At 35.3% G+C, this 25,165-nt stretch overlaps 1 long non-coding RNA gene across 2 annotated transcripts; it reads left to right on the forward strand.

Annotated features, from left to right (window-relative positions):
- Positions 1–3,892: 3,892 nt before the first annotated feature.
- Positions 3,893–8,607, forward strand: LOC143921396 (uncharacterized). 2 transcript variants are annotated; one of them, XR_013261430.1, is made up of 4 exons: positions 3,893–4,084; positions 6,146–6,195; positions 6,288–6,410; positions 6,503–8,607. It is a non-coding gene; the product is annotated as an uncharacterized LOC143921396 (long non-coding RNA). The 2 variants fall into 2 exon arrangements; XR_013261429.1 differs by lacking the exon at positions 6,146–6,195 and having other exon boundaries at positions 3,899–4,084.
- The last annotated feature ends 16,558 nt before the right edge of the window (positions 8,608–25,165 follow it).

A 25,165-nucleotide genomic window follows, 5' to 3' on the forward strand; every position in this document is an offset into this window, starting at 1 on the left:
ACTGCCTCGTGTGGACACAAGATGGCGATCTCTGGGCGTCTCTGAAGACGCTCGGCGGAGATGCTGGAGGTAGGTCTGTCCCGGCTGACGGCTGGATGTAGAGAGAGCGCTCTCGATACTTCTCGAGAGGGGTATGGTGTTGGCCCGGTAAAGTAACTGGTACCAACCTAAAGATTACTACCGCTACCAACTGAAGGGACACTCGGGAGAACGTCGCGTTACATTTATTATTTTACCATGTTTTCTGCTTTTGCTTTTTTCCTTTATTTACAGTTTACTTGTTTTTATATCTTTTTCAAATGTAGGCCATTGTGGCGCATTAGGTTCTTCCTGTAATGCCACAATGGTCCAAAACTATTAAATAAATAAATAAATGTGAACTTATATTATTTCCTTTCGTGCAGTCGTGAAAATGTTGTTAAGTTTCAAGATTTTTTAAAATCCTATTCCCGGGATTCGAGATAAAAATTCCCGGGACACGGGACAACAAAAATTCCGTGAATTCCCGGGAAATTCAACAAATTGTTATTTGACATTGATAATTAATTGACTAAATTTGTACTAATAAGCGCTTGCCCAAAATTGATTATGCATATGTATCTATATGTGCAACGGACAATAACTATGTACATATGTACATATACATATCTGCCTATATGTATTCTTAGAATGGAATGCAAAACCCGGTAATAAATTAACGTTTGTTGTACCAATTGCACAATTTATATTTTTAACGTAAAACGAACACGATAGAATAGACAACCTGAATGCAAGTACACAAGCAAATTTAATATAAATATAAATTAGCTTATTTGAAAATAGTATATAAATGAGACTTTTAGATACAATTTTTATAGTTCTTTATCAAATCAAAATGAAATAAAATTATTACCATTATTAACCTATGCTTCACCTGTATGGAATAACGCCTCGAATACTAACCTTTCCAAGCTGCAAGTAATACAAAATAAATCCTTAAAAATAATTTATAATACACCCATATATACTAACTTGAAAAAACTGCATGCCATATATAATATCCCGTTTGTTACAGACATTACTAACAAACTAACCAGTAGATTCTATGACAGAATCACTAATAACCATACTAACACACTTATGAAGAGTCTCGGTGATTACAACAAAATGTCTATAGCCTTCAGGTATAAACACAGATTACCGAAGCATAATCTGCTTTAGATAATCGACTTTAGAGAGTCTTTAATTAGAGAAATATAGAGCACTCCAATCAGTTGTACCTACCCCATGTGGTACTCACTGTAAATGGAATATTATATTTTTATCTGTGTTTATTACTATTTTTTGTCTCACTATACAACTTTCTTTTTATATTTTATCTATTTAAATCTTTTTATATTTCTATTTAAATAAATAAATAAATAAATATGCACTCAAGTAGATGTGATGTCAGATAAAACCTCGATCGCGTGATGAACGATGATTTTTGTGCATATTTTAAAAAGCTGGACGAATATTTGACGTTGCTTGCTGCACGCTCGTTCGAATGGCCTTGCTGTTGTCATTGTCCAGAGAATTGCCGCAGAAACCCTTCACATCGCCCACTCCAATCGTCATTCGAATCATCCGTTCCAGTGGCCGGGGTTACTTATTTTGCTGATCGAAGGAAACACACGAACGAGGACGTAAGCGAACTTTTCAAGGTTAAATCTCAGGTTAGTCCAGCTCGAACTTTTCGTTGCTCCGTTTTGCACAACGACGTTTCTTGTTCGCGCTGAATTGATTTAAGACTGTGTTGTCGGCCAGAGCGGAGGGATTCTGCGTTTTCCACATTAAGGACAAATCCGCGATGTCAGCAGTAAGGTAACTAATCATCGTGACCAATATTTGTAGACATATCAAATTTTCGTCCAAGCGATTTTGACCCCAATTATGTATATAAATTCCAGATTCCGGTGGGAAACGATAGGCTGCACCTCGCGTATTGTTCCTTTTGCCACAGAGGTGGAAAGCCGCCTGTCTTCTATTATGGCCATTCGGTGAGGACATCGAATTGCAAGTTTAGCTGTCCAGTCTTACGACGGATTGTGTGTCCCATTTGTGGAGCGACTGGTGATAACGCCCACACCCGGTAAGATATTTTATGATGTAAACTAAATTCTGGCAAAAAATTAAGGTATGGAATTGGTGGATTGGAATATGGACAGAGACACCCAACAGCACGTCCAAGGTTTCGAAAACTCAATATACCTATTTGCAACACCTACAATTTGTATCTGAGCATTTGTAATCCGATTTTTATAAACATCAGGCCCAGCAAGGCAAACCTTTGAAAGCGCTGATATACTGCGGCTACTGCTACAACAACGGCGAGGCTAATGTAGGGCTGCCATACGTCCCCGTTGACAGGGACATGTCCCAGTTTCGAGGTCTGTGTCCCGGTGTCCCAGTCCGAGAGTCATTTGTCCCCGTCAATTTCAAAATTTAGACATTTAAAAAAAATATTCAATTATTTTTTAATATATATCGAACAAGACCTTTTGAACCAAGAAATCTCGGGATGCACTCTCTATACTGTGGTCCAAAAAGGAAAGACGTTTACACGTCAACAATTGTACCCACATAATATCTAATATGGATACGCGCGCACATATTGGCAACACCGACAACGAGAGCGGCGGATGCCCACTGCCGGCCACTGCCCAATTTTGCCAGCTGGCAACACCGACAATGACACTGACAAGTACGAAGCGCGCGCAGTTCGCTTACTGTCTGCTGATAATATCCGTTTGTTCTGCTTGTTTCTGATCGAAGAGGACTGATATTTTGATGTTTTTCAATACATAGTAAATATAATAGTAAATATCTAGGCATTCAAGCAACCCAGGCATACAATAAACTGAAAAAACACTTACGACATTACGACGACACAAGTAGCAGCATTTGAAAAAGATGTAGAGAATTTTTACAACGTTAGAATTAATTATTTGGCAAAGTGGTCAGTTCCACTGGCGAAATATGATGTTTTTTCATGGATGCTTCTCCATGAAGTACCCGAATGGGAACATGTTGAAAAAACTATTGCTAATTTAAGTGAAATGGGAATATTGTTCACGGATTCAATCTATGAGGAAGTAAAGTATATGAAGTCATTTATCGAAAATACAAATCTACTGAAAATGTGCCAATACTTGTTCGCCATCCCACCGCACAATGCACATGTTGAACGTGTGTTGTCATTAATTAAAAATCAATGGACAGATGCGCGCAATTCGCTTTCTATTGACACAGTAAAAAGCATAATTCAATGTACTTTAAATTATAAAATGTCATGCATTGAATTCTATAATGATATAAAAGAGGAAAAAGAGTTTCTTCAAAAAACGAAAACATCGGAAAAATATGATTGGGCAAAGAAGAGCAATGATAATGAAGTCACGGAAATCAGAGAAGAGTGAAGGCGATAGAAGAATAGGCTACTGTACATGAAATAAAATATTAATGTAAGGTTTCATTTAGTTAAATTTATTTGAATCGTCCAATTATCTATATTTATTTATTTTAGATTTGGTACAGACGCTTCCACAAAAAAAACCTATTATCAATCTTAAAATTTTTCTTTCAATTCAATTTTTGTTTAGTTCCAATTACTTGTGTTGAAATGTTGTGTATTTTTTTCAAAATACAGCTATGAATATCGATAAAAATGTTTTTTTTTTGTTTTTTTTTTAAGGGGGTTGTCCCCGTCGGTGCTCCGACACTTATGGCAGCCCTAGTGTACGGGCATGTCGATTAGTGGGGTTGGCGTGTGCGTCGAAATGAGCTGCGTCGTTCGCATATTCGACCAATCGCTATCGCCGTGGGTGAACCCCCACTCCCAGCCATTACATCGGAAGCGCTGCTCGCAGTCGGCAGAAGTGGTGCGCCCATCGCGGTGAGTGCACGTCGCTGGGCTCTCAGCTCTGAGTTCGTGCCAATGCGGACCGCAATGTTCGCCGCCATTTTCCGGCAGAAGTGCAGCGGCCATCGCGGCGGGTGCGCGTCGCTGAGCTCTGAGCTGCCGCTACCCGCCCCCCCCCCCACCACCACCCCCAACCCCCCGCAGGTACGCTATTATTGTAGCTTTATTGTTGCCCTTTCGATCGTTGGTCGCGTTTGCCGTGGGGTGGGGTTGATTGCTTTCGTCGATCGATTGCACAAGTGCTCGTCGATTGATTGCACATTTGCCACCAAACAATCAGAGCCACCGCGACCTTGGAATCGCGTCTCGTCATCCCCCTCGACTGTGGCGTCGTTTCCTTTCCGTTTCTCTCTCTCTATCAATATTACCACAATCGCATTTTACATTTTGTGCTAATGCAGATCGCAATGTTCGCCGCCATTTTCCGGCAGAAGTGGTACGGCCATCGCGGTGAGTGCACAACGCTGAGCCCTGAGCTGCCCCTCCCCGCCCCTCCCCTCCCCCAACGCTATTATTGTAGCTTTATTGGCTACGTTCACACTACCGATATCTACACCCGACATTTTCGAATTTTCCATATCCAGTTCCTTTATTGCAACCCGTGGTTGCTATTTAGGAACTGGTTATGGAAAATAGCCATTGTTGCCGCGTTTCAATCGGTTGGTCGCGTTTGCCGTGGATTGATTGCTTTCGTCGATCGATTGCACAAGTGCTCGTCGATTGATTGCACATTTGCCACCAAACAATCAGAGCCACCGCGACCTTGGAATCGCGTCTCGTCATCCCCCTCGACTGTGGCGTCGTTTCCTTTCCGTGTCGTTTGCGCGCTTCGACGAATGCCTCGAAATATAAAAATAATTACTGTATTGAAATTGTCGGTCAAATCTACATGATAATTTCATAAATGCGAATAAATTTATTCGATACTCTTTGTGCCTTTGTGCCCGGCTTAGAAACCCTGCTTAAAAATAAATTGTTGCGTCCTTAGTTGAGAAACCCTGCTTGCGTAATATTTCAAGGCACGAAAAGTAACAAAAAAATATATTCGCATTTTTGAAAGTATCATGTAGATATGACCGACAATTTCAATACAGCAATTATTTTTGAAAACGCATTTGAAACTTATTGAAAAAATTGATTTTGCGCTAAATAGTTCATGCGCTGAATTGTCATCCGCTGAGTTGTCTGCGCCGAAAGGTCGGCGCTGAGATGTCGGTGCGCCGTGAAATCCACTGGCGATAAGTGAAACTATTTATGGTGACATCTGTCGGCGATTTTTTATACTATAGACAATTTTTTAAACTATTGAAAGCGCCATCTATCGGTGATTTTTTATTCTATTATAGTGACATCTATCGGCGTTTAGTGAAACTATCTATTTAATTTAAAACATAAAAATTTTTGTACTAGGGTAACCAACCTTTTTTTATAGGAAAATATTTTCGAAGTGAGAAAAAAAATCCAAAAAATATTCCATTGTCTTTAAGCTATAAATACTTTAAAATATAATAAGTTTAAAATAAAATAAATTTTTGGACTAGTTTTTTCAAGTTGGAAATGAAATTTAAAAATATTCCCATCGTTTTTATGCTATGATGACAAAATTTAAAATAAAATATTTTTTTGGACTAGAGTAACCAACCTGTTTATACAAAGAAATTTTTTAAGAGAAAAAATCAAAAAAATATTTCCATCATCTTTATGTTATAAATAGAGGTAGGATAGTCACAGTGCTATCCATTGTTCCATCGTTGTAAATCCTTTGTAAAAAAGGATCGGCAAACCTTTAACAATGCCTTTACAACCTTTGAACAATACACGGCCCCCTCAGGCTCCGATGACTTGTTATAAATTATTGCAAACTTAAAAATATGATAATTTTTTGACTAGGGCCACCAATCTGTTCATACAACAAAATTTTTAAATTTCGCAATCATTTATATCATAATGATGATGGGAATTTTATAAAGATTTTTTTCACATATAAATAATGTTATTGTATAAATAGGCTGGATACCCTAGTCAAAAAATCTATTTTATTTTAAATTTTGCCTAGTTTAGTTTATAGCATAGGATATATTTTTAGATTTTTTTCTCTTTAAAAAGTCTGTTGTATAAAAAAGCTGGTTACCCTAGTCAAAAATTATAGTATTTTTGCTGATACCAAACAGAGTCTCGAAAGAACGCGGTCATTTCATTTTTCAGATCCAGAACTGCTGATACAATTTGCTGAAGTTGGGTCCAAATATCATCAGGTATTTTCGAAAATTCAGAGATTGATAAACTTTCCTATGTGTTTTCGTTTGGCTTTTTCTTTGTACTCATTTGATTGACGTTTCTATTTCAGATCGTTGCTGATAACAAACGGAGACTGGAAAAAATGCAGTCTTTTTCTGAAAATGAAGCTGTACTTCTAGCCAATCCTGAACTGCTGATAAAATTTCCCGAAGTTGTATCCAAATAACACCAGGTATCTTCGAAAGTCCAAATATTGTTAAACTTAATTGTGTGTTTTAGTTTGACTTTGGCTTTGTACTCATTTGATTGACGTTTCTATTTCAGATCGTTGCTGATAACAAACGGAGACTAGAAAAAATGCAGTCTTTTCCTGAAAATTAAGCTGTACTTCAAGCCGATCCAGAACTGCTGATGCATTCTCGCTCGTAATGGGGTTTGTACCATCGCTGTATGTACATACGTCAAGAAACGACACACGTCCATCATTGTCATCGTTTCATCGTATTCTCCAGTGAATTCGCTGCATTTTTCTTTTATAATTTAGAATTTGGTATCTGCGAGGTGCCGCACCTATGTATGTACTCACAAGCGTGATTGATGTATTTTTATTAAATTGGGGATTTTTTGAAAACAAACATCCTACCTATTTTGTGTAAATGTCAAACGACTTTGAAGGAAGAAAATGTATAGGAAGAAAAATTGTTATTATAACCGTTTGGAGCACTTCCTGGAAACTCGGCATGACATTCACATCTACATAGTATCATGCCGAGCCACAAATGGAACTTTTTCATCATCATCATTTCCAGACTCTCTGGGAAATTCACTGTAGTCATATGTATTTCATTTTTAACATTTGGCATCTGCGAGGCGCCGCACCCATTCACGTGTGGTCTATTTTATTTCCAAAGTTTTTGTGATTAATTTGTACAATGAAATGTACAGTTACCTGCATATTAGTAAATCGATTCGTATGTCGTGAGACGCCAATACGACCAATTATATTTCGTCCTTCAAACGCTCCAATAACGCTACGTAATAGTCGCTGTTTATGGTTTTTCCCTTTTTAAGATAGTCGATGAATATTATACCATGCGCATCCCAAAATACTGATGCCATAACCTTGCCAGCCGACTTTTGCGTCTTTCCACGCTTTGGAGTCACTTCATCACGTGCAGTCCACAGTGTGAAATGATGGAGCCATGTTTCATCCATTGTCACATATCGACGCAAAAATTCGGGTTTATTACAATTGAACAGCTCCAAACACTGCTCAGAATCATCAATTCGTTATTGTTTTTGGTCGATTGTGAGCTCGCGCGGCACCCACTTTGAACAGAGCTTTCGCATACCCAAATATTCATTCACGATATGTCCAACACGTTCCTTTGATATCTTTAGGGTCTCAGTTATCTCAATTAATTTCACTTTACGGTTATCCAAAATTATTTTGTGGACTTTTTTGATGTTTTCGTCGGTAACAGCCTCTTTGGGGCGTCCACTGTTAAAAGTACTACAGCTATTAGTTACAGAATAGTAACTAATAGCTATTCTATACAGAGTATATTCTATTCTATTAGAAGAGTAAAGCTATTAGTTACAGAATAGTAACTAATAGTACGACAGCTGTCAAATTTATACACGTGTCTTTTTAAGGTTAGGACTAACTAAAAATCATATGGATTTAATACTAGTAGCGCTATCTATGTCTCAGCCTACGAACTTTTCAGCCCACCTAATATATTTTTTACATACGCGATATTATAATAGTTGGACTAGGCACGCCTGCAAAATCAGTTTGTTGGTGATTTTGTGTAATTAGTTCTTTTTTACAACTTATCCGACTGCAAATAGCGGTGGCTTGTGCCAATTATTGAATGTTCAGCTTTGAATCTGTGCAAAAAAGTTTGCTCACTTTTGGAATGTAAATCATTACGATTGATCGCATGTTTGACTAGACAAAAAATCACACTGTCTTCTGATTCCAATTTGTCAGAATAAGAATTGAATTTTAATATCTAGATGTTCTGATTAAAAACATTCAAATCAGAATATCATTCACATGAGGAATAAACTGTCCTGTAGATATCAGGCGCTATTCTGTAGATATTCTATTGGCCATTTCCACTTTGAATTTGTTGTTGAATAAGCAATCCTTTTCACCGGGACTGTAGTTTTCTTCGTCCCCAACTTCGGAATTGTCACTTATGGGGAATTCGCTTATGTGTTGCTCATGGTGAGGCTCAAAGTCGGCAACCAGGCTTGTGCTGGTCGAATGCGTACCTTTCGACGGCTCCCTCGAGTAGATATCCTTTTACTGGATTTTTACTCGACGATTGATACTTTGTCGTTAAATATATCGGTAAAAATACATTGGTAAGTTTTCTGGTTGAGAATCCAAAATGTGACTCTTATTGTAATGTTTCCTCAAAAAAAAAAAAAAATTCTCATTAAATATGAGCAATATAAGAAAAGCAAATATTTATTTTGGTTACATCATATGCCCCTCTTCGTTCCTCTTCTGCCAAATGAGATATGTTAGCTCGTCCGAGATATGTTATATATGTATGTAGATACCGCATATCTATTTTGAATCTCCCCAGCACATTACACAAGCAGTGTGACTAGTGACTACACATACCTTTTTGAGGCTACGAAACACGCTTGGCATCACACTAATCCTTATTATTTCCAGTCTTTAATGGCTCAGAGTATGAATACTGAACCGTCTTGAGTGGCTGCGGCGAACGATTGATTGTTTTCGCAAGGAGCCATGCCGATGACGGGTCCTGCGCCACGATTAAACATCGATTTCGATCTAAACACATATATTTCTTGATAATTTTATGTTTATTATAATGTATATCTAAGTGGCAATATTATAATAACAAACAGCTTACCTATTAACTAAGCTTATTCCTTCTAATTTTGCCAAATCCCAAAGGCGAACTGTGCCATCGTTCGAACTGCGAACTGTGCCATGTACTCATGTATCTGGGTACATACATATGTATGTATATGTAGGCTCAATTTCCAACGTGGACTATCGTCATCCCCAGCATCGTTAATACCGGCTCCGGCATTTCGGCATACGAAATCTAGGCATAATGGCCGTTGATATTCGTTGGCGCGCTCGATTAGTTCGCCAATTACTTGGAGATGGTCCATTGTGCTGAAATTTTCCCTAAACCCTGCCTGTTCTATAGGTTGGTTCTCGTCGAGGATATTCTTCAGCTTTTCTGTAATAACCTTCGTGAAGAGCTTGTAGACCGCTGAAAGTAAACTAATGGGTCGGTAGTTCTTGATATCGCTTTTATCACCTTTTTTGTGTATTAAAATGATAGTTACGTTATTCCATCCTTCTGGTATAGCTTGGTTCTGGATGCATTTGCTGAAAAGCCTAGCTAAGACATTATGTAGGGGGGAGCCGCCACATTTTAGTAAGTCAATGGGAATATTATCTTCCCCTGGGGTTTTACCGTTCTTTGCAGTTTTTAGCGCGGCCTCTACTTCGCTAGGCAATACTGCCGGAACCCTTTGGCCGTGTGTCGATTCCGGAGCGGGAAATTGACCGTTGTTAATCTCGTAAAGTTTTGCATAGAACGTATTAACTCTGTCTATGATCTCTTCTCTATTCCTAATTATTATTCCGCTCTCTGATCTGATTGCGATCATTTGGTTTTTGCCTAAGAAAAGAATGGAAAAAATATATAATTTGTCTTTCCACGACAACTCATTCCCCAGCCGATGGTTGACTAGACAAAAAATCACACTGATTGCAAATACATAGATTGCAGTTTACCGAACATGGGGACGGTATATAATCGGCTTCAACTAATCTTCTCGCAATACTCGGTTCAAATATCTTATAGGTTATTTATGAAGTTAATGAATTCATGGCAGTGTATAAATGCATTTCATAGTTTAAATGTCAAATTCATCTATTACTGTCCTTAAATACATGCAATACTTAAGCAGATTTAGAATTCCTACCGTTTCATAATTTTATATTAAAAAAAATACATACTTAAATGTAAAATATTCTATATGTATATAAGAATTTTTTTTCTTTTTGACTATTTTTAAGACACTTACATATCATGAAAATTTTTCTTTCAGTCACGCATCATGATTAGTATTTGAATTTTCAGTATTAAGTTGCCAATTTTTAGACACGTTACTTTTTCTCTCTTCCTGTAATATAAAAATAAAAATAACAACAAATTTAAACACAATTAATCAATGTTCAAATTTTACAAAAGCAAAAACAAACCATATTTTCTGAACTCAAAGCGGCTTCCGAATGAATTCCGAACGAATGTCCGGAAACTTTGGTTTCATTCATAGTATCTAAACCTGACGAGGTGGCTACTCTTAGAACTGGACAGCTTTCGGTGACTGCTGAAGTTGATGATTGTGCATTTTGTATTGGCGGGCATCGCTTGAGATCGTTTTTAATCAAGTCGTTGACAAAATCGAATGGTTCAGAAATGGGAGCCGTCACGGAAGCTAAAATGGGTTGAACGAGTTCGCGTTCATTCTTGAGTCTGGCTGCATCGCAGCGAGCCGGTTGAAGTACATTAGTGACATTAGTTTGATAATGCTCCGCCAAAAGCTGTATCATCTGATTGATTTCAGTCGAGACGGCACGGCACGTATCGCAGTCTCGTGTTGGACAGCTTCAGCCGCAGCTTCAGACAACGCTCTTTCTACAGCACTCGCAACACTGGCAATGCCCTTCCCACTGGCAGTTCTAACCGCTTTGTTGAAAGGATCACACCTGTCACCTTTCATTCCGCGCTTATAACCCGACACTTTTTCCCCAACATTGCTCGTCACATCTTGCATCAATTCGAAACTGCCATTGTGACCGATTTTCGAAAATCGATAGCTGAAAGTGTGCGTCGAATTGCCTGGCGTTTGTCTGCACGTTATGTTGCAGCACAAAAAGTATCAATTATGCAATTTTGGCGTTCAAAATACTTTTTCAAACTTCTCGACAATATCTTCTCCCGCATTGTCATTTTTAGGGAATTGTTACGGCGATATCTATACCAACCGACTACATACTTTTGGTGTGGAATCTGTCAACATTTCGTATATGACGTTCTCTTTTATTTTGAGAGTCGGAAATGTGACTCGTTACTTCTCTTGTTATGTTTCCTAACAAAAACCCTTCCTACAAAAAATAAAAACAAATATAGATAAATAAATATATATATATATATATATATATATATATATATATATATATATATATATATATATATATATATATATAATATATTGCTCATTTATTACAAACAACCGAAATTTGGCAAAGACTTTTACAAAAGTGTCTAGTAAGAGCCATAACAATCTGAAAAGGTAGTGTATGATCATTTTACTATATCTTCATTCTATCAAGTTACTTTAAATATGATGATATTTTGAAACGACTACTAAACAAATTTACATATCCTTTATTTTAATAATTTCTTTGAGAATTAAATTCGTTTTGACGGCTCAATATAATAATCGTCATAAACGTCGTCATCATCTATGCAATTTCTATTACTGCACACAGATAGACGATCTACACCATCGTTAATATTTTGGTCGGAAAATCTGATGTTGCGTGTTTCAACACAAAAGTCTTTCTGACGTATAATTCTCTAAACCGCCGTTTTAAAATTTTGCATACCGCTAGGTATGGAAAACTTCTTTAAATTGCACACGTGAGTTTTACTATATTATATTTTTACATACGCGATATTATAATAGTTGGACTAGGCACGCCTGCAAAATCAGTTTGTTGGTGATTTTGTGTAATTAGTTCTTTTTTACAACTTTTTTACGACTGCAAATAGCGGTGGCTTGTGCCAATTATTGAATGTTCAGCTTTGAATCTGTGCAAAAAAGTTTGCTCACTTTTGGAATGTAAATCATTACGATTGATCGCATGTTTGACTAGACAAAAAATCACACTGTCTTCTGATTCCAATTTGTCAGAATAAGAATTGAATTTTAATATCTAGATGTTCTGATTAAAAACATTCAAATCAGAATATCATTCACATGAGGAATAAACTGTCCTGTAGATATCAGGCGCTATTCTGTAGATATTCTATTGGCCATTTCCACTTTGAATTTGTTGTTGAATAAGCAATCCTTTTCACCGGGACTGTAGTTTTCTTCGTCCCCAACTTCGGAATTGTCACTTATGGGGAATTCGCTTATGTGTTGCTCATGGTGAGGCTCAAAGTCGGCAACCAGGCTTGTGCTGGTCGAATGCGTACCTTTCGACGGCTCCCTCGAGTAGATATCCTTTTACTGGATTTTTACTCGACGATTGATACTTTGTCGTTAAATATATCGGTAAAAATACATTGGTAAGTTTTCTGGTTGAGAATCCAAAATGTGACTCTTATTGTAATGTTTCCTCAAAAAAAAAAAAAAATTCTCATTAAATATGAGCAATATAAGAAAAGCAAATATTTATTTTGGTTACATCATATGCCCCTCTTCGTTCCTCTTCTGCCAAATGAGATATGTTAGCTCGTCCGAGATATGTTATATATGTATGTAGATACCGCATATCTATTTTGAATCTCCCCAGCACATTACACAAGCAGTGTGACTAGTGACTACACATACCTTTTTGAGGCTACGAAACACGCTTGGCATCACACTAATCCTTATTATTTCCAGTCTTTAATGGCTCAGAGTATGAATACTGAACCGTCTTGAGTGGCTGCGGCGAACGATTGATTGTTTTCGCAAGGAGCCATGCCGATGACGGGTCCTGCGCCACGATTAAACATCGATTTCGATCTAAACACATATATTTCTTGATAATTTTATGTTTATTATAATGTATATCTCAGTGGCAATATTATAATAACAAACAGCTTACCTATTAACTAAGCTTATTCCTTCTGATTTTGCCAAATCCCAAAGGCGAACATATGTATGTATATGTAGGCTCAATTTCCAACTTGGACTATCGTCATCTCCAGCATCGTTAATACCGGCTCCGGCTTTTCGGCATACGATTCATTTGATTTCGAATTCTCGTCGTTGACCGTTTGGAAAATTTTGCAAATATATATACCAAAACGATTTTGCGGTAAAATTTATTTCTTGGAATGATCTTACAATATGTATGTCTCCTTTGTTTGTTTCTTTTGTGGGGCGTTCTTTTCTCTCACCCATAAATAATATGGCGTTTCTGGTGTTTAAAATATACATAGGTATACATATAAAAACAACATATTTTTCATTCATCCTGGCAAAGATGATCCGGCTTCAACCACAATAACCCAGTCATTGAGTGTATTTTATGGTGGTTTTCGCTCCTCGTAGCCGTTTACGTAGCCTTTTTTATATGTTATGGAGCTGTTACCAAACATATTTATTTAATGTTATGGAACTTAATTTTAAATTACACTATGTCCTTCTGGTATATAAAATATACACAGGTATGTATGTATATAAAAACCATTTTTTCAAAAATATTATTTTGAAAATATATATACATACATAGGTATGTTTATATGTATATACTTTTTTTTCGTCCAAGGCACTTCTATTACATGAATTTTAGCATATCTATATGTATGTGTACTAGTGGTACCGGAAACGAATCCATTTTTTTTTGTACATTTTAATTCAAAATATAATCTCCTCTAATTTTCATGACTCTTTACCATCTTTCTGTCGATATTTCAATTCTGTTCCTGAAAAATCTACAGTAATCAAAAGTAACAGAACGATTACTGTCGTTGCATGATTACTCTCCGACGGAATCGATAGAAGATCTGTAGGCAGTGCTTCGACACCCGCAGTCTCTAACGCATCATTGTGTTTATTAAAGTACAGATGACCAAGGCATTCACATATCCTTGTATTCGCGTTACATAGTAGATTATAACTATTGCAAGCACTTTTTCCCACAGAGTCGCACTTGGGGAGATCCATGGCAACGGAAAAAATATAAAACAAACGTTAAATCATCGTTAATATATACACATGTGCATGTTCATACATATATGTATGTGTATATATTTTACACACATTTAACAAATATTTTACAAATATATTTGGAATAACTTTTGAAACAAGTTTAGTGACCACAGTAACCTCAGCCTCGGAGGAGTTTTTGGTTGTCTTTGGGCTAACTTTTGTATTTGAACCAAGTCTAGCATTCGTATATGAACTTCGATTGCCAAACCGAAATCCGCTAATTTAACAGCAGCTCCTTGGATTTGCTCGCTAGCAGTAAATTCGCAGGTTTCAGATATTCGTCCAGTCGGAATTGCTTTCTTTTAAAGTGAATGCAATTAAAATATTCGCTTTCAACCTTGATGTAGATTTTGGTTGTGCTTTCAAAATGTTCCCACATGAAGTTCTCGTTTTGGTATTTGCATTGAATTTTACATATAACTTTGCCGACGGTTTGCCTTTTGTAGCGAATACAGTAGGCGCATTAGGTTTTGAGATCATCGAATTTACACTTATGCTTGGTTGGTTGATGGTTCGGTTGTCACGCTCCACTCTGCAATTATGTTCCGCCTTTGTTCTTGTCGGAAAGCTCTCCTTTCTAAATGTTTTGCCCCGTGGGTATTAAAAGTACGTCGCTATTTTTGCTAGCCTCTGGAGTAGCATTTAAATTCCAAAGTGATGGAGTTGCGGTGGCGGTGGAGTTGGGTCCTGGGCCACGATTATACATCGATTTCGATCTAAACACATATATTTCTTGATAATTTTATGTTTATTATAATGTATATCTCAATGGCAATATTATAATAACAAACAGCTTACCTATTTACTAAGCTTATTCCTTCTAATTTTGCCAAATCCCAAAGGCGAACTGTGCCATCGTTCGAGCACGATACGAAGAATCCTTTTGCTATTGAAGAATTTTGATGGATTCCAAACGATAGATTCACTAGACGATTCACAGCCGATCTGAAAATCGTAATAAATTGGATATTTTTGTAAGACTACATCATTATGGGTGCATTTAGACCTTTGAACTCCAGCGACTCACCCGTGACTTCTTAAGAACCTCTCGCGATAGATAGCCAGGAGTTCCAGCAAAGCCAAACCAGGCTTGCTGATCACCCTGAACATCGATTGCCAAACCGAAATCCGCTAATTTTACAGCAGCTCCCTTGCTTTGCTCGCTAGCAGTAAATTCTCAGGTTTCAGATCTTCGACCCGTCGGAATTGTTTTCTTTTTAAGTGAATGCAAATGGGTTATTCACTTTCAAACTTGATGTACATTTGGTTGTGCTTTCAAAATGTTCCCACATGAAGTTCTCGTTTTGGTATTTGCATTGGATTTTTCAGATAACTTTGCCGACGGTTTGCCTTTTGTAGCGAATACAGTAGGCGCATTAGGTTTTGAGTTCATCGAACTTACACTTATGTGTGTAAAAAATTACAAATATTTTACAAATATATACGAAAAGTACACATGTATGTAGGTAAATATGTATGTATATGTAGGCTCAAATTCCAACTTGGACTATCGTCATCTCCAGCATCGTTAATACCGGCTCCGGCTTTAATTTGATTGTTTAAATGACCACCTCATTATAAATGGAATATGGAAACGTGTCATTGGGTCTTTGGTACTTTTAATGCACTGCATATCTTAATATAGTTGTCACCTTTGATTTGTGCTTGTAACCGGTTACTTTTTTACCTAGATTGCTCGTGACATATTGCATCATTTCGAAACTCCCATCGTGAGCAATTTTCGAAAATTGGTACCTTAAGGTGTGCGTAGAATTACCTGGATTTTGTGTGCATGTTACTTTGCAAGACAAAAAATATCTGCAAATTGTGGCATTCGAAATACTTTTTCTATCCTCTCGACAGTATCTTATCGAACATTGTCATTTTTAAGGAATCTTTGACACGACAGTAGTACCAGTCCAGAGAACATCCATACTTCGTAGTTGTGTGTATGTCCATTACAAAGGGGAGTGTCTAAACACACATCAGCTAATTGTCCTCGTCGCACATATTCTTTTTTCGCTACTACATTGGTAAATATGATTCGTCCTTCTGGACGTCCTGATAGTTGGGCTACCAATTTTAATATTTGCTTCACCGGCAGCAGGAAATTTTAAAAGCCAAAATACTGAATTTGGAACATTTTTTTAAATGTTCACCCACATACTGGGCGTTATTGGCTCGATCTTATAAAGCTGATTAAACTTACAGTAAACTATGGCATCATTTGGCAATGAGTATTTTTGTCGAATAGTTATTACGACACTTTGAGGAACCTCTACACCGGTTGCTGCTTTACTATTTGCTACTATCGTTTTTAATCCACGAACGTGTACGGCATGTGGCTAATTTTCTGTATAAATTTCTGCTAACTCAAATGGAACTGTGATCGGGTCCTTATAATCAGCACCACTCGTATAACCTAGCCACATTTCTCGAATTTTTTAATGTCGTGTGACTGTTTGCCACAGCTTCCATCTCTTCTCCCAGCTGCTTGGGAGTGTTTTCCTTTTTGTTTGGGAGTTTAAGTATGTATTATTATTCATGAAATAGTTGAATTTATAGTTGGTTCGGTTGTCACGCTCCGATTTGCAATATTGTTCTGCTTCAGTCCATAGTTTCGCGTTTGTTCTTGTCAGAAAGCTCTCCTTTCTGACTGTTTTGCCCCATGGGTATTAAAAGTACGTCGCTATTTTTGCTAGCCCCTATGTAGATTGTAGCCCCTAGATTGTAAAGAGTAGCATTTAAATCCCAAATTGATGGAGTTGGATTCGCCACCTTCTTCCATCTCCTTCCACCGCTCAAGAAGGAGTGGCAAGTCATTGTTGACGTGTCCTGATATTTGCCCCTTTTCGTTCCCCTTCTGCCAAATAAGACCCGAAATCTCTTTTAAATGAGTGTTTTTAATACCATTAAATACAAGTCACTTATCTACTACATATGTATGTATAATGATTTTAAAATCTATTTTGTACATCTATAATATTTAAAATCAATTTTAATAAAGATGTTATTAAAATGATATTTTTATTAAATGATATTATTATTATTAAAATTATATTATTATGGTAAAATGGTCATGATTCCAGTATTTTGGGGGCTCGTTCATGATGTTTTCTTTGACTGCCGTGATGTTTTCTTCGTTAGTCAAGATTGTAGGCTAGTGTATCGCTTTTTGATTCCATAAATTTATTAAAATATCAAAAAAGATATTAATAAAAGAAAACATGTTTCCATAATTAGGATAATAATGTCCATTGAAACAATGTAAGAGTACACTATATAAGACTGATATTGTCATTGATTATAGTTTCCATAATTACGATTGTACTGGTCTTACAAAAAATGCAGATATTTTCAAATTTTTGCATTATTTGTGAATTAAACTGTACATACATATGTATATTTCCATTTCCATTGCTCATCGTGTTGAGCATCCTGATTTCTTTCTTTTCCTTCATTTGATTTCGAATTCTCACCGTTGACCATTGGGTTATTTGTTCGAATGTATACCAAAGGTATTTTATTAGCGATTAGTCGGTAAAATTTATTTCTTGGAATGACCTTAAAATAAGTATGTCTCCTTTGTTTGTCTATTTTGTGGGGCGGTCTTTTCTCTCACCCATAAATAATATGGCGTTCTCTAACTTTGCCAAGTGTTTTTGGTGTATAAAATATACATAGGTATACATATAAAAAAAACAACTTATTATTCATTAATTCTGGCAAAGATGATCCCCTTCAACCACAATAACCCAGTCATTGAGTGTATTTTATGGTGGTTTTCGCTCCTCGTAGCCGTTTACGTAACCTTTTTTATATGTTATGGAGCTGTTACCAAACATATTTATTCAATGTTATGGAACTGTTGCCAAACAGTTTTCACTTAATTTTAAATTACCCTACATTCATAGATTTAATGTTGAATAAATTAAAGAATATCAGTTAAACATAGCCAGTGATGGAGTTGCGGTCGCCATGCCTCTTATATTATCATATACATATGTAATATTTTTATGTAGTTTTTGTCATACTGAGTCATAGTGACACAACAGTTGTACCAAAACCTTTGCTTGACCACAATATTTATTTCCCAACTACTCACCAAACAAATTCTTTATAATATACATATATTATATTTGTATGTAGATTTTGTGGGTAATAGATGTGAATAAATATATGTAAAAAGTTGTATTCGTCTGCAAATGGAACATTACCGACCTGTACATTTTCCACTAATTAAATTTACACGTAGGTGTGTATGATTTTTCTTGTTGTATTAATGTATGAATATATACGTATGTGTATCTCTTATTTATGTGTTTGAGGTAGAGTTCATTCCATTTGAAAAACAGCATGTATGATTTTATTCAAAATATAAAGCAAATTTATTTGGTATGGGTTTGATGGCAATCTACATATATGTTAATTGTAAAAATTTATAATAACCATGTTTTTATTTATAATTTTTGTACATATCTTGATCTGTGTAGTCCACTATTTGCTTTGGAGCAATCTGGAAGACGATTATGCATGATTAATTTAAATGAATAAAAATAAAATTTGCAAAAGAGCGTTTGCAGTTTACCTTTTATTTGTAATGGGTTTTGAATTTATATTTTGTAAATGTGGTGTGAGCTTGATCGCATTTGTACCCGTGTGTCCAATTTTACTTGATGTTTTACATTTATATTTGTTAATAAAATTGAATTTGTCAAAAAAAAAGTACAATGTCGTATTATTTGTAGTCTGATGTTTTTCATTATATTTTCACCGTTAATTGTTCAGAAATGATGTTTTGCTTTTATAAATGTAAATAAAATTGAATTTACAAAAAAAGAACACTATCGTATTTTTTTCATCCTGATTCTTTTTATTATATATCTTACAATGTGTACCCAAAAGTAGAAGAATAAATGATTAACTTGCAGAATATCCACAGAAGAGTAAGTATAAAATTCTCATTATGCTTCCTTACCAAGATCTCAATTTATGATTATGAATAAGGATTCATTTATTTCAACATAATTGACAGCACGCCTAGAGGTTGTGATCGAGAAATCTCGAGAAATTTTGATTCTCGTTTCTCGAGAATATTTTAATGTGAAATTTCGAGATTCTCATTTCTCGAGAATATTTTATTATGAAAATTCGAGATTCTTGTTCCTCGAGAAAACGTTAATTACAATCTCGAAAATATCGAGAATATTTTAAATTTATCACTACACGTTTTTGTTCAATAAACTAAACTAATGCTTATTAACTCGTAAGTATTTTAATATGTATGATGGTCATCGGTAGGTATTTTGGGCATATATTTTTGTCAATTTTAGCATTTTCATTTTGCATTTCAGCGTTTTAGGGCATTAAAAATGTTCAATTTCGCATCTATTTTTATGAAGAGTTTAATTTTAAATAATAAAAAATTGCAATGAATTTTAATAAAATTTATGTACATATACAATTTAAAGACAACACAACCATTAAAAAATAATAGAAAAATTCAAAAATATTTTGAAATTTAAATTACAATAAAAAAACATGAATATAAAAATACAAAGACAAAAAATATGAATATAAAAATATAATACCAATTAAAATTGATTAAAACTTAAAATGGAGCATATTTCTACAGATAATTTTTTCAGATTCGTGCAACAATCGGTAACAATTATATTGTATTTACTAAAATACCATTCAGCATCCACACTATTAACGAGACACCAAATAGATTTTAGAGCGGCACAACCAAACTCTTCATATTTAATTTTTGTTGTCATCGATAATAGCGATATATTCGGCGTGGATTAACTTTTATATATTATCTATTAATTGTCTAAAAAGTGCTGATATCCTTCCAAACATTGAGCCTCTGTTACATTACATTAAACAATGGCAGGCTTCTAAAAAACAAAACTAGTTCTTTAACATTAATATTAGATTTTTAACCTGCCACAGATGGATTGAATAGTTTACTCAATGTTCGGAGGAATAGATTTGTCTCATTTAGTCTTGAGTGCATGTCTAGTTTTAAGACGCTTTTTTGAGCAGTCTTTGGATACACAGCTCCAACTGTCTTCTTTTGTTTGCAATAGTAGACAAAAGCAGTCGCTTGGTTTCGACAACAAAAACACCGTCTATAGTAAACTGCAAGCTCTGTTTTATCCCTTCAATTTTTTCACAAAATAAATGGGCAAAGGGATAGGAAGACCCTTCTTAATTGTCTATTAATTTTATAAATTTTATGCAAATTTCGCTTTTAAAAATTAAATTTAAAAATTGAAATTAAATATCAAAATTAAAACTATTATTATTATATTAAAATTAAATTCAAATATCAAAATAAAATTATAATCAATATATTAAAATAAAAATAAAATATTGAAAGTTAAAACAGAACATGCCCAATTTAAATAAATTTTCGAGATTCACCTAAAATTAGATCATCAACAATCACATACAGGTAATCGTCGACTTTTGTTTGTCGAAGATGTTTTGACTTACGAAGATACGCACTAAGATCGAAAAAAATCAAAGAATTATTATTTTTACTTCCCCGTAATGCACAGTTACTGAGAATATATCATGTATTAGTATGGGTGATCCAGCGATGGCCGGCAATCCGTTGCGTTGTCGGTACATCAATCGAAATTTTTTTAGTCTTCAATTGTTTCTCTCGTCGAAATAAATCAATTAATTAAATCCATCTCAGAGGTAAAATTTATCGGATAATGTGTGATTATTAATTTTATTTCGACGAAACGACATCGACATCGACACCGACATCGACAGTTTTTTTATTAAATGTTTCATCGACGGCCGAAACACAGTAGTATATCCTGACGACTTTCAAGAAATAATAATAAGGTTTTTTTTCTCTCGTAATCAGAGAAATTATAATATTTCTCTGTTTGTAAATGCGTATCGTCGTAATTCAAAACATTGTTGTAATTCAAAACATCAACGATGATCTAATTTTACCTCAATCTTGCTCTTTAGCTTAATTTTAATATTTAATTTCAATTTTTAAATTTAATTTTTATTTCGATATTTTGTACGCTACTGTAGGTTTTATCCTGCTGGTTAAAGCGTTGGCCCAAAATCGTCGTTGGTTTAGTCCGTAAGCACCATTAGACACGTTTGAAAATACTGCATCGTATTATGCCGTAAAAAATAAATGTATTTAATAAAACTGTAGTAATAAAATAATGTACTAATATATAAATAAAATAAAAAGACAATTTAAACAATATTTCAACAACAAATGTACAAATATGTGGGATTTCATGATTAATATTTCAATCAAAGAGTTTTTAATGATTTTGGTTTCAATCAAAATTATGATCCCGGCTTAAACTAATGTAATTAAATATATTACTAAGAGGTTTGGGCCGATTTAAAATCATCACATACGTACATATATCATCACATGGACGTTGGGGTGGGGGTGCGGTATCTGGATAAATCCAGTCTGCGAAGGACTACAATTGGCTTCATTCCATTATTTATTATGTCTAAATTATGAATCGAGGTTTCGACGGCCCCGACTGACGAGCTGCACACTGGTTCCACTTTTTCCAGTCTCACAACCGTAATTGGAATTCTCCTTTTTGGATTTTCTCCTGACTTGAGATTGGAGGTGCGGGTGGACGTTGGGGTGGGGGTGTTTTTTCCCGACTTGGCATTGGAGGTAGGGTATGGGGTGGGGAGACTCTTGCGGGGTCTCTTGCGTTTTGGCGTTATTAGGGTGGGGCTGGGGGTGGGGGTTTGTCTGGGGGCCGGGGTGGCATTGGGCTCGGAAGGGTCGGGAAGGAGGTCAACGATTAAATCCCTGAAGAAGGCCATGATTGTCGGGTACTTTGAGGAAGCCTGGTTGAGAATGGGACAGTCCCATTTATTGAATTTGCGGCTCATCTTCTTCACACAACGAAACCTGGAATGAAAGTAGAAATTGAGCGCAAAGCCAAAGCTGATTTCAACTACTCGGAAGTCGCACAAATCTTGTGCAATTCAATAAACATATGTAAGGCAACAAATTAAATGGCCAGTATCTTAATCAATCTGCGTAAGTACATATGTATGTATGTATATATGTATACAGATCAGTTTTCAAAATGGTCACTACTATATTATTAAATGCAATATATGTATAAATAACAATGGACAGTATAAAATAATATTGGCTCAGTATAAAACCTATTTTATTACAAATCAATCCGTTTCCTATTGTGATTGTTGTCTATAACTTCCCTCGTGATGGCTTTCCCGCCAATCTTCGATGCTTGTAACGGTCCTCCTGATTTGCTCCTTCAGTCCACTCACTTAGTTGAATTGTTTTTGAGATCTGAAATATTTTTAATGTTCTCACGCAATTTAGAGACCATTTTCATGTCGACTGTAAAGTAATTTCTGAAAAACTCGGGAGCGATAGCCCCTGCCGAAAGGTTTCCTCATTTCAGCTAAACGATTCCAATGCATTATTCGTGGAAGGTATGTCTAAAGGACGGACCGGAAGCGTGCTTTTTCCAGGAATCAGGACGTTTTGGGTCTATTTACAAAGCTAGAGAGCAAAAAAATTGAATCTTCATAAAATTGAACAAAGCACAGCGAACAATTAACAATGAACGGCACGCTTCCGGTCCGACCCCTAGGTGTGTCCAATGGCGGACTGGGACTGAAATCAGTGCATGCCAGGAGTCAAAGGGGGCCCAACCAGGGTTAAAAAAAATTGTCCCCCCCCCCCCCATATAACAAAATTTTCTTCTTTCCATCACGCTAAAAATCAAGGGTAAAAAATAAATATAATTTTCAAAAATGGGAATAAAGAAATTTAGGTACAAGAAAAATAGATCCATAAATTACATTGTATATTTTGTTTTAACCCTTATCCTAGGTAAATATTATAGAATGCATAGAATGCGGCATAAAAGCGGCTTTTACTTTCGGTAGAAAACAATTGGGGACATTTCAGCTTTTTCTTGGGGGGGCAGGCAAAGATTGGTCAAATTGAAAAATTTTCAAAAAATCTTGTTTATATCAGAATAAAAATGGATACACTTTTTCTTTGCATACACTTTATTGAGTTATAAAATATGAAAAAAATAAGCTTATTTTTGAAAACAGAATTATAAAAAAATATTATGTAAAAAGCGAAAAAAAGACGAAAATTTTTTTCCAAAAATCTTCACATGGTCAACAAAAATCGACCATCTAACTGAGTCACTAAAAAACTATCAATTAACTTAATTTCTACCGACTGTCCTTTCACTTTATCTATGTACATATGTACGTAATAACAATAGATAAAGTTTTGTGATCATGCGAAAATTTTAACTCAGAATCGATCACTGATCACGTTTACTGTATTTATATGTTATTTGTATTCTTTATGTACTAAATTTGATAAAGTTTTGATCAGAAAGCAATTTTATTAAATAACTAAAACTTTTTTTGGACCGAATTCGTTACACATGAAGTTTAAATTCATCTTATTCGTTGTTTTGTGAGAGAATGGACGTCTGCAAATAAAATAAAATTTCGAGAAATAAAATCATTTGTGATTGAACCAATTCAGTAAAATATTAATTTAAAACCTTTCTTGAAAACAAAAAATATACGATCTTTCGGAAAAATAAACGTTACACATCTGTTTTTGAGACAAAATAAAGTAAAGAGGACCTTTCTAACGATTCGCTCCATAGGATGAACAATTTCTAAGAATTTTACCCAAGGCATACCACTTAAAAACCAAAATATACTTGTTTCGAAATAATAAAATATTTTTTTTTCAAAACACATAGCAGCGATTATTTTATTAGTTACCCAAAAGTAACATACATAAGAAATAAACGTAGCATTCATGGATCCATAGTATCTCATTAATCATTAATTCATAATATTTTCTAAAATCACACTATTCCTTAATTTAGGGGGGGCGAGTGCCCCCCTTTGCCCCCCCAAATTACGCCCCTGAAAAAAAGCATAATATTTTCAATTAATATTAATCGAAAATCGGGATTTTGGGGAGGGGGCCCCTATCCTATATTTCCATATACATCAGCGGTTTCCAAACTGGGAGGCGCACCTCCCTGGGGAGGCGCGGACTATTGCCAGGGGAGGCGCCAAAACATTTTAATAAATAAATAATTTTCATACCATAATATCTACAAATAAATAAAACTTCATAACGAACGATAATTTTATTGTTAAACTTGCCTATTTGTTTGAAATTTTTGGAAAATTGAGCGGTTTAAATAAATCAATGCAAGGATCACAAATACATCCACTTGTTCAAAAAAACAAAGTAAAAGCTGTCATTAAAAAGTTGAGATTATGGAAATCAAATTTAGAAAAGAATGAGTTGGATATGCGCAACTTTCCAAAGATTTCTGGGATTTACTTGCTTTAATAACAGCCAATATTAAAGCAAGTAAAAATCTTTTTATTGACCACTTGGATGGTTTAGTGCTGCATTTTTCCAATTATTTCAAAGACCTTGATTTCTCAAAGTTTTTGTGGATACAGAATCCATTTGACTACATTGAAGAAGACGAATGAGCTTACAACCATCGAAAAAGAAAAATTGATAGAATTATCATGCGATAGCTCACTAAAACAAAAGTTTCAAAATTAAACCATAATTAAATTTTGGATGAATCTTAGTGGAGAGTATGAATCTTTGTATTGCAAAACAATGCATATACTTCTACCGTTTGTAACGTCTTATTTATGCGAAACGGGCTTTTCGGCACTAGCTGCAATGAAAACCAAATATCGAGCCAGGTTAATAGTCGAAAAGGAGTTCCGAGTGGCACTCTCCATATTGCCCCCAAGATTTGATAAAATTTGTGCCAATAAACAACAACATCCTTCGCATTAAATTTTGATGTGTTAGATGTAGTTTAATTAGTTATGTAATATAAAAATAAATATACGCGTTCGTATAAATTTATGTGATAGCAAAACCTTTTTATTATTCTGTCT

This window comes from Arctopsyche grandis, chromosome 2 (genome assembly GCF_051622035.1).
Source record: "Arctopsyche grandis isolate Sample6627 chromosome 2, ASM5162203v2, whole genome shotgun sequence".
Taxonomy (NCBI): domain Eukaryota; kingdom Metazoa; phylum Arthropoda; class Insecta; order Trichoptera; family Hydropsychidae; genus Arctopsyche; species Arctopsyche grandis.